Raw genomic sequence first — 13,773 nt, 5'->3', positions numbered from 1 at the left:
CTTAATTATCTTTTGTGGTTGTGAACTCCACAGATTAAAAATATGCAACTGACAATTTCTTCTATTACTAATCCTGCTTTTCATAGTTATAGTAGAATCCTAAAATCTTCGTATTTATCATCACTGTGAATTCTGCAATGACAGAGGAAGAGAATCCATTTCTTGCTTCTTCTTTTTACTCTCTCTCTGTTCAGAAAAGGGATGGGAATTTCTTTTTTCTGACTTCTCCCTCTTTTGAAAAAAAGACAGGAGAAGCTACAGCTCAGAGGGTCTTATGGTAGGCACTTGGTAGGCAGTTGATTTGGGGGAGAACTAAAAGGGATTTGCTTCGCTCCCTGTGGTTGAACTCAAGGCAACAATGTTATTCTAAAAAAAAATCCTAGAGCTGTGGTAGAGGTGTCCCTGGGAGAGTAACATGCAAAATATCAGAAGGATGGAGGCAAAAGCTATAGTTATAATGAATTGGGGTGTGTGAAGAAGCTTCAGGCTTATGTTCTGCTCAATAGAAGTAGCAGAAACTAAGTGCAAAGCTGATTTGATAGGAATGGATGTGTGGGCATGAGACAGAGGCAGAAGGACTTGAATTTCCAGCATTTTCTAAGCAAGCATTACTAGCCAAGTGCACAGAACAGACAACAATGTGATACTGCATTGAAATCCCTTCCCCAAAGCACTGTGATAGGAGAGCCCTCCTGGTAAAGTGATTCCCATTGATTAGAAGTTAGACCTATCAGTCATTCAAATAGCTCTCCACCTCCCTCTCCACAGCCTGTTGTTTCTCTTATATGGCAAGCTTAGAACAAAGATTTCCATTTTTGCAGACACACTATCCACAGTGTTTTTAAACATCCTGCTCTCCAAAGGACTAAATGGTTTTGGAGGCCCCTGCTTTGAACAGTTCCTGCTTCAACCCAGAAAGCCCCAACTCTGTCCAAAGCAGCCCTGCTTCAGGATTTTTCTCATCCCTTTGCACCCTACATAGTGTGTCTCTTTCTACATGCATATTATTCTCTGTTTTCTAGTTACCTAGAACAATGGTGGGAAGTTCTGCACTGGACATCCTCAAGCAGAGACTGAACCATCAACTGTTGGTACATCATCTAACTCTAGATATCTTGCATCAAGCATGGAGTTGAACTAGATTGCCTAATACTTCTTCGTTCTTTAGTCCTGTACCTTCATTCATCTTTGTACCAGTGAACCCATGAATGGAAGAACTGAGGTCCTACCTGCTGGCTCTGCCCCAACCTGCACATGTTTAAGGGCTTTAGTGCACTGTTTATGCACAGGGCCTTTGGATGACTAGAACAAGTGTGTGTGTTTGTGTGTGGTCCCAATTCATCCTAGTTGTTTTTTTCTGACACAGAACCCAAAGAACCCACTGTCCCTACTAGGATCAAAACTTTAAAGCATCTTGCATGATTGCAAAAATAGAAGACAAAGTTTTCACTGCCACTCCCCCCACCCTCCATGTTAGCAGTTTTTGCTGCTCCTTTCCTTAAAAGCTCAACAACTTTGAGCTGCGCCCCTAAAAAACAGCTCAACAATTTTTTACCTCCCCCCCCCCCCAGGGTGGGTCTTTGCACCCTGGTGGCACATATGCTAAAGACGGCCCTGAAAACCTTTGTTCCCCAGCTATATGAACATCCAAAAATGTTGCTTTGGCAGCAATTAGGCATTAAAGAAGCTTCCATTGCTCTTGTGCCCTTGCACATTCTCATTATCAGGTTTCTTTCCACATGCTGTTCTCACTCTTTAACAAACACTATTCATGCCTATTGATTAACAGCACCTAATATTTATTTAACAAGGAACTTCATTTTTCCTCCTAGCATCACAGCTTCGGATCTGCTGTACTTTCACACCAGGGCAGGTTGTATTATCAGTTTGACTCTGATCCTGTTATGCCCGCATGACATAGAGAATGCATGTTAAGACCTTAATTATGTAGCTTGTGTTTTGCAAATGGTATTTATTTTTAACAGAGCCAGGTGTTTTTCATCTGTTTGCAAATAATTCTCTTTTGCACCTAGAAATCTAGGAGAAACAGAAGAAAAACAAGAGAATTTACTTTAAATAAGACATCTTTTGGAAATAGCTATGTACATCCTGTGAGGGACAAAAGTACTGAAACATTATTCTATGAACAACAAATATAAATTGGAAGTTATTTTGTTGCTGCTGCTGCTATAAACTATGCTGCACTAGCTCACTTGTATCTGCCTGTTAACACAAAACAAACACTCCTTCACTGTAGGTACAGTATATCTCATGGATTGTGACATTGTGGGCTTGTCCAAACTGGGCTTTACCATGAGTTTGAATCTAAGATTTCTGAGCAGTGTCCACATGATGCTGCCCTCAATCAGAATCCATCCCACGATTTTGTTGTGTTAATTTGGATTACACCATTCATGGGGAAATCTGAAAAGCAAACAAAACCCAAAGCAAATCTGCAGCTGCCTGGCTGCTGGAGCAGGAAGAATTCAGAGGTTGCTTGCAGAGTTGAAGGAAAAGAAGGACCTTTATCCTGCTCCCTACCTCTAACTAACCATTCACTGAAGACTGGAGAAGGGACATATTAAAGGGAATGGGCAGCATAGCTCCCCCCCCCCCCAAAGTAAACATATATAATTTTTGACTTCTGGCAGAAGCCATCCAGTCAGTGCCAGGAGGTTATTTCACAGGTATCCCCAGCACTGACAGTACTTCTGGACAAAGATGGAAAGAAAACCAATTTAAGATTATCACAGATGCTGTCCGATCTGCAGGGATAATATGTATTGGAGCAAAGGAAGTCCAATCAGGACATTTCACCTACCAAAGAGATTGCATAGCAGAGATGAGAGCTACATCCCACAATCCATTGCTGTTACAGAGGATCCTGAGGCACAGCTCTTGGACCATGTGCACTTGTGTGCAATCTGACAGTTGCTCCACAGCATCCTGTGTGATGGTTGTTTCTTTATTTCATTTATAATCTCTCTCTCTCACACACACACACACGCACTAAAAAAAAACCATTTAGAGAGTTCCCAAGGTATCTCCCATCCAGGCCCTGATCAGAGTCAAACTGCTTAGATTCAATACTGCTATATCATGTGCTTTCAAACTATGCCATAGCACCACTGCAAAAGGTATCCAGGATGCACTTGGACTGCATCTTTGGCAGTAATGAAAAGGAAGAGCGGCTTTTATGCAGCTCTTTGTTTACAGGCTGCCTCCTTTTGTGGGCTCATTTCACTGGTGAGCTCTACAGAAATGATTAGGCTGAACACAAGTTAGCTGCTACTGTCAGTTTTTGAATTAACTACATACAGACTAGGTATGTACAGTGCAATCCTATACGTACCTACTCAGAAGTAAGGTTCCAGTGGTGCTTACTCCCAAAGGAAGTGTGTACTAGGATTGTAGCCTTAGTGAAAAGCAATAGTCTCTAACTGAAAGGAATATGCAATCTGGCCGTTGTCCTCAAGAGACAGTTATCACCTCATCAACTGCAGCTAACACTTGAAACTCTGCTGCAGCTGCCATCTGGCATGTGAGTGGGGATCTAGGCCTAAATACAAAGCAATAAAGATGGATGGGAGATTTGAGGATTTGTTCAGCCAATTGCCACTTTGTGTAGAATTCTGTGTATTAAATGATGTAAAACTATATTTCAAGGTTACTCTGGGTATGCTTTATCACCTCATCCATCAAACTGTCTTAGAGGGTAAAACATTTTATAGCCAAATGGGGAAAACCCAGCTTAATCACACAAATAACTTTGGTTTACCTGATAGGTTTTATTTCTTAAACAGAGAGACCAGATTTATACATCCACTGGAATTTATATTTTAGAACTGTTTTATGGTATTTTACAGCTGAAGACAAAGGAAGAAATTAGGCTAATGTAATGGACAGATCACAGTGAGCATAATCCTGCCTGTGGCATTCAGGGAGAGGGTTACTATCCGGCCCCATCACTGATGATGGACCTGGGCCAGTTACCATTTTCCAGAGTAACTTTCAATGCTGCCATGATAAAATGTTCTCTTGAGCTACTTGGAAGACACATGGGATCCAAGTGCAACCCATCTGCTGATATCTGGCAGCAGCACTAAGCCAGAACTTTTATCAATTTTGGCACAAGTCTTTGCCCAGAAACCTAGAAATCTGTACAGTGTGAACATGGAAGTCAATTCCTCCCTGCTTTCAATATGACAGAAGTTGGCCTTCTTCACTACCCTCACCACCATGCAGTAGGCATGATTATGTGCTTTAACTCATGTTCAGTCAACTTTGCAATATGCCTTTCACCTCTTGTGCTCTCAAGCTGTTGTCTAGCATATTTCATCAGCTGTAGGTCTTTGATGCAGAATAGACTTCGTAGTGCTGGAGAGGGTGCTCACCAACCATGTCAAGAGTCTCATGTCTCATTATATCATAGCTTCAACAGGGTCTCCTACTCTATCCACATGAATTCAGAAATCCATTGGATTCCATTAGTCTCTGGGAACAGTCCTCCACCACCACCACAGCAAAGGGGAAGGACAAGAGCCATGAGCCCAAACTTCACCAGGAATGGTGCAAGCATGACAGTGGAGTGACATTTGCCACCACCCTATCTCCACACCACCCCTTATTCTACCTGGACTGCCCCATGACAACTTGGGGCAGCCACATGGAGGCCATGAAGTTCCAAACTGGAACACTAGAGGCAGCCTAAGCATGGATGTTGAAATCACTGGAGTTATCATTTCAGATTCTTCCAGCACCAGCTTGGTAACAGAAGCCGCTGGGCAGCAGGATGGACATACAGCAGCAGCAACCCTAGTTGCTGCTCTTTATTGTAGCACTCTCATAATACAATGGCAGTGGTCTGTAGAAGAGCCCATGTTGACAGTCAGTGACTAGGATAGCAAGGTAAAATCTAGCTAGTAAAATTCTGGCAGCTTTACCAGACAGTCCACTCCAGATGCAAACACTAAACACCATTCAGTCAGCACTAAGAGATTTTCCTCTACCTAGAGAGTCCATAGTAAAATATGGGCCATGGCATATTGTGCTCTCACAAAACTCTGTAGGCAGTTGTGGAAAAACTCTTCTCTCTGCATCACATCTGCAGGTGTTGACAGTCTCCTCCTGTACCTACAGATGGCAGCACTGCTTAACTCAAGTTTGATCCACATCAGTTTGGATGGGATAGTGCCATCTTAAATTTGCTTTACAAATTTGATTCCTCTATTTTTTTTCATGCAGAGTTCAATCTGCCCTCATCTCTTCTTCAAAATGATAAACCCATTACAATCTATAAAGGGGTGGGAAACCTCAGGCCTATGTACATGCAGAAACCTCTGGCTTTTGTGAGGCTGGGCTGCAGCCTACTGAACAAAGTAGGCTTTGGCATATGGCCATTGGCATATGGCCCTTGGAAGGTTGGCCCCAAGGAAATGCAAGCCTCAGGCATTTTCAAAACAGATTCCTTTCTGTGGACCCTTATTATGTGTAAAGTGTAAAATGACAAGGACAAGCAAGTTGTTTCAACAGCTACTTACCGCTCTGGAACATAAAATGACTTTCACCTGGGATCCAACAAATGCTAAACCTGAATTTCTTCCGGGGGGGGGGGGGGGGAGGAATGCACAAGACCTGTTAATTTTAACAAAGATTTAAAAGCCTGAGAATATGAAGTGTTTTCTTTCAGTGACACATTTCTTGTTAATGCTCCCTTCATGTTTTCCTCTGAAATATTCTTAAGTGCTGTTTACTCAGCCAAAGTGTTCAGAGAAAGGGGGATTAATGGTTTGAGAACGTAAATGTAACCTATTCCTATTTGACCTTCATAGTAAGCTTTCAATAGCCAATGTAAGAGCCAATGTAAGATTTCAGGAATCGTGTATGTGTGAGAGAGAGTGTGTGTTGGGGGGGGTGGGAGAGAGAGAGATGGAGTCATTTTGCTGTTACTATTGTTAAACAATTGGGAGTCAAAACTCTTGCTGATCCACCTCAAATTTCTAGATACAGTGGTACCTCGGGTTAAGAACTTAATTTGTTCCAGAGGTCTGTTCTTAACTTGAAACTGTTCTTAACCTGAAGCAGCACTTTAGCAAATGGGGCCTGCCGCTGCACCGCCGGAGGACGATTTCTGTTCTCATCCTGAAGCAAAGTTCTTAACCCGAGGTACTATTTCAGGGTTAGCGGAGACTGTAACCTGAAGCGTATGTAACCTGAAGTGTATGTAACCCGAGGTACCACTGTATATATCAATCTGCTGTCTGCCAAGCCCTGGTCTAATGGTTGCTGTGTGACAACACAGCATTGAATGCCCACTGCCTTTCCAATCAGCTGGAAAGTGTGTCACTTGTGCTTGCCAGGTGAGGGCTCAAACAAGTTTTAACTGGAAAAGTGTGCGCAAATACATCCTAAACCATCTGTTTGAATCTCCATGGGAGATAGTCAATTTTGATTTGGAGGTGTATAGAAATTATGTTCAGATGGGACAATTGCCAGCTGCCTGTGTGATTGCCTCTTTGTCTCCCATTCATCCCGCATATTTGTAAAGAAACCAATTATGATATCCCCAGATATCTTTCTGTCAAAGGAATTGTACCATATATTTTTCCTGTCTTCCCAATGCATTTCTTCATACCAGAGGTATGCATTGGTAAGGACCAGTGCCAGAAGAACAAAAGGCTGTGTTGACTAGCTCTGCTGATTTGTTGGCAGATCTTAGAAATTCATAGCTAAACTCTGCAGCATTTCTGTATTCATAACTCTAACTGAAGTTCAAGGGAACTTTGAATTAGAAGGATCACAGTAAATGCCAAGCTTCTGGCAAGCCTGCTGATCTCGGGCATCCTCCAGAGATACTGTGTAATTGGCAAGCTTTTGCTTCCCATTTGTACTCTTATTCTCTGCTGAAGCACAGGTATCTGTGTACTCTGAGCCACAAACCATGTAATATGTAAAAGGCATTTTTGCAAACACGTTGCAGATACACTTTTCTTTAGATATCCTCTAATACTTGTCCAATAAACACAACAGCAGTACACAACAGGACAGTTAATTAATTTTAATTATGCTGTGATTGCATATGGAAGAAATCACCACAATCATATGCAGATGATTCAGTTGTGAATTTTTTTAACAGCATCAACTTCTTACAGTCTTTTGTGTATATGTGATGTTTGTTATCCATCAATAGGTCAGTGGGTTAATCTGTTACCTTAAAAATCACTTTTCACCATGTGTTTCACCACTGTCTGTGTTCTGAAGGTTGGGTCCCATGCTATATACCAATGCGATACAATGCGACAGTATTTGCACTGAAGGGCAGGGCCTTTATTGTAATGTCTCCTGTCCACAGCTATGGAATCAACTCTGCAATGAGGGCCATACCTGTCTGGGGAAGCTGTAAAATACACCAATTCCAAAATGCTTTGGCACACTGACTTGTAATAAGGAGATGGATTTCAATGGCTTTGAAAGCCATTCTTTTCCCTCCTCCATCCTGAAAAGCCTCTCCAGAAGGTTGAAGGGTTTCCTCCTGGACAGTTTGTGGGCTGTGTCACACTGAACTTTGGTGTGGTGTCGGGGAGACTGCCCAAATTAGGACAGAGGAACCTTGCACATAAAATTTCTTTACCCAATATTAAGCAGTCTCTCCCCTCAGTCTCCAGAGTGTGTTTTTTTTTGTGGGGGGGGGGGAGGGTACAGGTGACTGCAGGGGTGAAGAGGTTGGTTGTGCAAACTGCAGTCCACAACCCAAGGTCTTCTATTGTTGGTATGAAGTATATAGTTCCTGATGTTCTGAATGTGTGCAGAGGTGGCAATGATTTGCATTTTTCTGGAATGTGGTTTTGTTGTTTTAATATATTTTGTAAGCTGCCTTGAGTTTTGGAGAGACATGATACAGATGTTGTAAATAAAAATAAAGAATTATAAAGAATAACAGTTCAAGTTACATTATTAATTTTGCTACGGCCTTAAACTACTTTAAGATTATTGGTGAATTTTTGCAACCTATTTTTATTCTAGGGTCTAATGTTGTAAGGCTCAATGCAGCATTCAATCAATGAACTGGTCAGAGTAATTTATTGCAAAACCCTTGTTTGCTTAAAAACAAAAACAAAAAACCAAGGCTGCCGATTAAATGGAAAACTTACAAAAACTATGGGAGGCAGATGTCTTCATGGGAGGCATTTCCCATTTTTGCCTCTCATGAATGGAAGTGCCTTGACTAAGGGTGTGCTTTCTGCTTCATGTGTGTGAATCATCAAAAAAGAAAACCGCCCCCCCCTCAAAATGATTGTCTTTTTCATGTGCATATTTAATCAACTGATCAGCCTCATACTTATATTTCTGAAAAACGCATCCAGGTGACTTATCAAGTTTAAAACAAAGACACAGTATACAAATATAGTAGCACAGCCAATAAAACACCATAATTAAAATATAACAGCAAGCATCAACAAAATCCCCTCCACAGGCGTAAACTCATCTGCCAGTGCAAAACCCCCATCATATCAAGCAGCTAAATAATAGTCCAGGGAAACCTGACAGAATACGTTAAAATTTACAAAACTGCTATAGTTTTTAAAGGAAGGTCTTTGCCTGGTGCCATAAAGATTGTAAAGGGCTCCCTGGAAACAGTGGTGGGAGTAGATACTTTCCTCAGATAACAGCTTGTTATGAGTTAGGCAGGGGATTGGGCTGTATGCCTGAGCCCCCTTCTCATTCCTTGATCCAGCATGGATTCAATTCCTAGAATAGCCAGGCAAGCTTCCTGGTGAAGGAAGTAGCTGTGTGCTAGACATCAAATGGCCCTGCTCCCTCAAGTCACTAGTAGAAAGGCAAAGGCCAGAGTTGAGAGTTGAGAGCATGTGAGCTAGAAGATAGAAGCAAGGTAAGCTGGGCAGTTGGGAGACAGAACCATGCCTGATTTCTGTTGGAATCCAAGGCTGTGACTACAGGAGAAGCAAGACCTTCTTGGGATGTTAATGCTGTGAGCCCCTCCAATGTAGGCTCAGGTTGTATATATGTGTAAATAAATCATATATCATAAAGATACCACAGTCTCCGCTGTTCTAGGGAAACCGAACCCTGAGCAAGTGCCTGGAACCCCTGGAATCTTACACCACTTGGAGATTGGGATGGGGTACGAAAAAGCTCATTGGAAAGAAAGTAAAAGACCTAAAGTAGTAAGCTAAAGAACTTACCATCACTGGTGCCTGCAATACCCCAGCCAGGGCTGCACGGAGGATGGCAGAGGGTAGCATACATCTTGCAGCTCCTAGTCCTTAGAGCCATAGCCTACGGAAAGAAACACAACAGAGACCACATGGGCTAGAGAAGATATGTCACGATTGAGTACCCTTTACAGTAACTGAACCAAGCAGGGGCCCTACAGGGACTTGATGGTGCTCTGGAGATCTTGCACCTACAACAGTGAATGGCTTTCTGCCATAGTATCTGCAATGTAGCCTGAGTGTTGTACTTTATGGTGTCTCTGTCCAAAATGTGGGCCAAGGGAGAGAATCATGAACACTGGGCTGGTATCTCCTGCTCCCCACCCAATCCCTATGCCATCTCACATGACTCACTCTCCTTTGTGTCTCCAGCAGTGCTGATATGCTTACCCACCCATGCAAGTCTGATACTTTGCACCAGCAAGTCCATGTATTGTACAGCAGAGCAAGGTTGCCACTGCAGAAACATCCTGTCGTTACAGAGATCCCAACACTTTTCTTTGCAGGTATCAGAGGGATTTCATCTTATAGTCTACATTTCTGAGGCCAATTGTGAGATGCCTCCAGAACACAAATGTTTACTTTGATACTCAGCCTTATTGCATGTAAGCAGCTTATACATATCTGTGATAAACTTGTAAATAATAATGATAATTTTATTCTCTAACCCCACTGTATTTTCCTTTGTGGACTTAATGATGCTGAAAATTTCTTTAATGTCTATCTAATCGGCTTCTATTATCCATTTCTCTATTCCATTTCACAAGAGAGAGACCACTTTTCTCTCTCTTCAAAGAAGGAAATCAGGACAAAGGTGCCTACAGAAAACTGGTGTGGGGCCCCAATTCAGATCAGAAACATTCCAGATAGAGACCTGTAGCTTTTTTTCTTCAAAAGAAGACAGCTTATGCCAGCTTTTGCTTTGCTTTTCTTTTAAAGGGTGAACAGCATAGTGTGTCATTTAGAGACCCTGCAACCTGGTTAGTTTTCAGGTATGCCTACATTAGAAAACAGATTTCTTTGTTCTTTTGAATCCAGAGGAATTACATGCAATTTCCAACAACGCCTAGAAAAATATTTGTGACAACGCCTAAAAAATCTCTGTACCCAATTGCAGTGTATTTCAGTTTCTTAAGGAAAAGTATTCCTTAAAATTCCAGATCTTGCAGAGGCCTAAGTAAGATTTCCCCATTGTGTGGGTATACTTTGGGGGTGATAGCTAACATTAGAGTAGACCCATTGAAATTTGTGGTCTTAAGTTATTTAGGACACAGCATGATGTAGCTGAATATCACCTATAGATTCCCAATTGTTTTTGGTTATGTGTTTGTTTTCTTAGAGCTTGTGCCTGAGAATTATGGAGAGACTACATCTTTGTGCTTGTAAATGCTGTATCTGCTACTCTACCCTCTTCTTTTAACCCTGTTTCCCTTATTTATCTTTTTGGGCCTGAAAACCTTGCTTTGGGATATGTTCTTTTGTTTTGCATGACAGGAATATTTTAATATGAACTATGAATGCTGAGTAATTGTAGATGTGTCAACAATATTACCAGGGCTTGCTCTGGGTGAGCATCTCAAGTAGGATCCCAGATGTGAATGCCCCCAATGTTTACAGGAAAACAAAGACAGACAGACAGACAGACAGACAGACACATCACCCAACTGACACAGTTCTTTCTCCTCTCCCCAAGTAATGTAACCTAATCATTGTAAGTATTGATAAACAAAGTCTATATTCTGACACAAAGTATAACTTATTTGGACGCTCAGTAAAATTAATCTAACCTCATCTGATTGCAATTTTCTCATAGGTTCTGTGTGCCAAACATTTCCCAGCCAAAAGCTTCATAAGCAGCACTTGTTCCTATATACAACTTACTATTTCATATCTGCTTTCATTGGGCTTTGAGTGCTGGAGTTAGTCAGTTTTAAAACAATAACTTTAAAACTCATTACAAAAGAGACAACATAAACCTGATCAGAGTTTGTTAGTGTTGTTACTGATTTGTGGGGTTATTGTTTAAGAAATCTCCATTTCCCTTTTGAATTTTTTCTGTTTGTATGTTCTCCCAAGCTCTGAATTACTGCCAGTGATTAAATGTGGTAGGAACTATAATAAGGTATTCTGAAAAAACAACCAGTTCAACTGCAAAAATCAAAAGCAGCCCTACAATGAAAGGTCATCTAAATGGAAATGGACCATATACAAATAGGAAAGTTTTGTTTAGGTGCCAACTGGGAAGCTATTATTTTCCCCCAAGATGACATTAGAACACCCCCTTGAGCTCTATAATTGTAGATTAATGAAAATAAAATTGATGTTCTGTCTCTTACTGTTCAGTAGAGAGAAAGCATATGATCATGAACAAAGGCACATACCCCACTGAACTAAATAGCCAGACTAACTTCAATTGATTTGAACAGTCATGGATTACAAAAGCATTGCCTCCCACTTGTCCTTCTATACCCATCAAAAGCAGAAAGCAAAAGCGGAACTTCATTTCAGTGTTATAAGAATTGCAACTGATAGAAGAGAAAGTAAGGGAGATAAAGCATCTGCCAAGCAACCTTCTTCTATCTTCCACACTAGCCACTTATCGTCATCTCTCAGTGCACTGAGGAATGAACTGCAATTTTGACTTTATGTTGCAGCATTTCTATTTCATGTCAAGAAAACTACCGTATCATGTTTTCTGGATTGACACATTTGCTTGAGGGGCAACACTTAGTGTTTGTTGTGGGACTTGCTGTATGCGGGTACTAATTTGCAGGTGTTGTCCATTGTTATTTATTTATTTACTATTATGTATTGCGGTAAATCAGTATTCAGCCCTACAAAAAGGGACACGCGTGGCGCTGTGGTCTAAACCACTGAGCCTCTTGGGCTTGCCGATCAGAAGGTCGGCGGTTCGAATCCCCGCAGCAGAGTAAGCTCCCCCGTTGCTCTGTTCCATCTCCTGCCAACCTAGCAGTTTGAAAGCACGCCAGTGCAAGATAAATAGGTACTGCTGCGGCGGGAAGGTAAACAGTGTTTTTGTGTCCTCTAGTTTCTGTCATGGTGTTCCGTTGTGCCAGAAGTGATTTAGTCATGCTGGCCACAGGAATCAGAAAGCTGTCTGTGGACAAACACTGGCTCCCTCAGCCTGAAAGCGAGATGAGCGCCACAACCCCATGGTTGCCTTTGACTGGACTTAACCATCCAGGGGTCCTTTACCTTACCTCTGCCCTACACCCATAGATCTCAGGTTGATTTACAACATTAAATTACAATATAAAAAAGCCACATGCATAATAAAAATAACAAAAACGAACCAGTAACACATTTTAAAGGGCATCAGAAGTCAGTCAGCCAAAGGCCTAGTTAGAGAGGATATGCCTTCATCTGTCTGTGGAGCACAGTACAAGCATATAAGACAAATCTGGGGGGGGGGGAATAGGTGTGGGGCTGAGAGCCTGAGCAGGCCAAGGCTTAGTCCCACCATTATCCTAAACCAGAGTTGGGCAACCTAAGGCCCGGGGGCCAGATGCAGCCTAATTGTCTTCTCAATCCGGCCTGTGGACGGTCTGGGAATCAGCATGTTTTTACATGAGTAAAAACATGAGTAGGATGTGTCCTTTTATTTAAAATGCATCTCTGGGTTATTTGTAGAGCCTGCCTGGTGTTTTTACATGAGTAGAATGTGTGTTTTTATTTAAAATGCATCTGTGGGGCATAAGAATTTGTTCATTGTTTTTTCTTCAAAACATAGTCTGGCCCACCACATGGTCTGAGGGACGGTGGACTGGCCCATGGCTGAAAAAGGTTGCTGACCCGTCCTAAACTTTCAAGTACAGTGGTACCTCGGGTTACATACGCCCCAGGTTACTGACTCCGCTAACCTAGGAATAGTACCTCGGGTTAAGAACTTTGCTTCAGGATGAGAACAGAAATCGTGCTGCTCCGGCACGGCAGCTAAAGTGGTGCTTCAGATTAAGAACAGTTTCAGGTTTAGAACGGAGCTCAAGAACGAATTAAGTACTTAACCTGAGGTACCACTGTACAGATTGATAAGAAGGGGACGACAGAGGACGAGATGGTTGGACAGTGTTCTCGAAGCTACGAACATGAGTCTGACTAAACTGCGGGAGGCAGTGGAAGACAGGAGTGCCTGGCGTGCTCTGGCCCATGGGGTCACGAAGAGTCGGGCACGACTAAACAACAGCAACACCCAAGACTGGATGCGGTGCAAGGACGGGCTTTCCACACGCCCTCCCAAATGGCCAGAGAGGAAAGCATAAGGCAAAAGCGACCGGCTGCCATCTAACAAGTCCCGCTCTCCCGCCCGCCTCAACCAATCCGCAACGCCCACCCGCCCTTCGCCGCAGTTGGCTCTCCTGGGGTGAAAGTCCCGCCCCTGGAAAGGGGCCGAGCCTGTCAATCAAGCAGAGGAAGCCGAAAGAAAGCCAAGCTGGCCTATTTCCGTTGGTAAGGGGAGCTGGCGGGAAGGTGGCGGGGGGGAGGGGCGTCAACCAGGGAGTGCGAACAAGCGGAAGGAGAG

The 13,773-nt window shown here is 42.5% G+C and overlaps 1 protein-coding gene and 1 long non-coding RNA gene across 2 annotated transcripts in view; one reads left to right on the top strand and one right to left on the bottom strand.

The window, feature by feature from the left end:
* Window positions 1-1,782: 1,782 nt before the first annotated feature.
* On the bottom strand, window positions 1,783-13,722 carry LOC310846118. Its single transcript, XR_014565141.1, has 4 exons — window positions 13,585-13,722; window positions 9,210-9,297; window positions 5,541-5,634; window positions 1,783-2,037 (listed from the first exon to the last, which is right to left on the bottom strand). It is a non-coding gene; the product is annotated as an uncharacterized lncRNA (long non-coding RNA).
* NMNAT3 (nicotinamide nucleotide adenylyltransferase 3) overlaps window positions 13,602-13,773 on the top strand; it is a 41,832-nt gene continuing 41,660 nt past the window's right edge. The window contains exon 1 of the mRNA XM_083742181.1: window positions 13,602-13,700. The gene's annotated coding sequence lies outside the window, so the exon portion shown is untranslated. The remainder of the gene's footprint in view (window positions 13,701-13,773) is intronic.

The sequence above is a fragment of the Podarcis gaigeae genome (assembly GCF_964106915.1).
Source record: "Podarcis gaigeae genome assembly, chromosome: 5".
Taxonomy (NCBI): domain Eukaryota; kingdom Metazoa; phylum Chordata; class Lepidosauria; order Squamata; family Lacertidae; genus Podarcis; species Podarcis gaigeae.
Note: the sequence above shows the minus strand (reverse complement) of the source record. Positions and strands in the feature narration are given on the sequence as shown.